This window comes from Corapipo altera, unplaced genomic scaffold (genome assembly GCF_003945725.1).
Source record: "Corapipo altera isolate COAL_440 unplaced genomic scaffold, ASM394572v1 59744, whole genome shotgun sequence".
Lineage (NCBI taxonomy): Eukaryota > Metazoa > Chordata > Aves > Passeriformes > Pipridae > Corapipo > Corapipo altera.
In genome coordinates, this window is record NW_020889245.1 from 1 (window position 1) to 1,013 (window position 1,013).

General features: G+C 64.0%; 1 long non-coding RNA gene across 1 annotated transcript; it reads left to right on the forward strand.

Annotated features, from left to right (window-relative positions):
* LOC113942173 lies at positions 1 to 810 on the forward strand. Its single transcript, XR_003525859.1, has 3 exons — positions 1 to 37; positions 554 to 660; positions 741 to 810. It is a non-coding gene; the product is annotated as an uncharacterized LOC113942173 (long non-coding RNA).
* Positions 811 to 1,013: the final 203 nt, after the last annotated feature.

The window sequence follows — 1,013 nt, forward strand, 5'->3', positions numbered from 1 at the left end:
CACGTCAGCCTGGAGCACCCCCTCAGCCGGCACTGGGGTACGGCCCGTTCCCCCCAGCACCGGGGGCACACTGGCAGGGGGCCCGGGGGGGAAAGGGGGCAACTGGGGGCAACTGGGCAGGAGGCTGGGGGGGAACAGGAAGGGCTCAGGGGGTGATGGTGAGGCTGAGAAGGAGGTTGGGTGCTGGGAGGGCTGAGAGGGGCTTTGGCTAGTCCTAGGGGCAGCTGGGAGGGAGTTTTCAGGAGTGGTCTGGAAAGGCTGGAAGGAAGTTTGTGAGGTCTTGGGTTGACTGGGAGGGGTTCTGAGAAGTCCTGAGGGGGATGGGAAGGGACTGGGAGAGGTTTTGGGGGGGGCCCTGAGGGTGATGGGATGGGCATTGGAGGGTCCTAAAGGGGCTGGGAGGGGCTTTGTGGGATCCCAAAGGGGCTGAAAGGGCACTGGGAAAAGGTTTCAGGGGGTGCTGGGTGGGCTGGGAGAGACTAGGACAAGGTTTGTGGGGTCCCGGGTTGTCCATGGGCAGTTTTGGGGGTGCTGACCCCCCACCTGTTCCCAGAGATGCCACCGGACACCGTCCGCAGCAAGATCCTGGTGGGGGTCGGGGGCTTCGTCTTGGGCTTGGTCTTCCTGGCGCTGGGGCTCGGCTTCTACCTGCGGGAGAAGGTAAAGGGGGGTCCCCAGGGGTCGTGTCGCCACCTTTCCCAGAGCTTGTGTCACTGTCACCCCCTTTTCTCTCCCCACAGAGCTCCTGAGCCGCCGGCGGCCGCAGCCCCTCCCCGTGGCCTCGGGCCCAGCCGGGACCCCCCAGTCCAGTCCTGCCTGGAGTTTGGGGGGTCATGTGTCCCCCCCCGGCCCTGCTTTTATTCTGACCCCAGCCGGCTGCTCCCAGTGTTCCCAGGAAAGCTTCCCAGTTCTCCCCAGTCCCTGTTATTGGGGGGCAGTGAGGGCAGGGGGGAGGGGATCCCTGTCATAGTTTTACTTCTTCTAAAAACCAAGCAGGAATTTTTCTTTTCCCT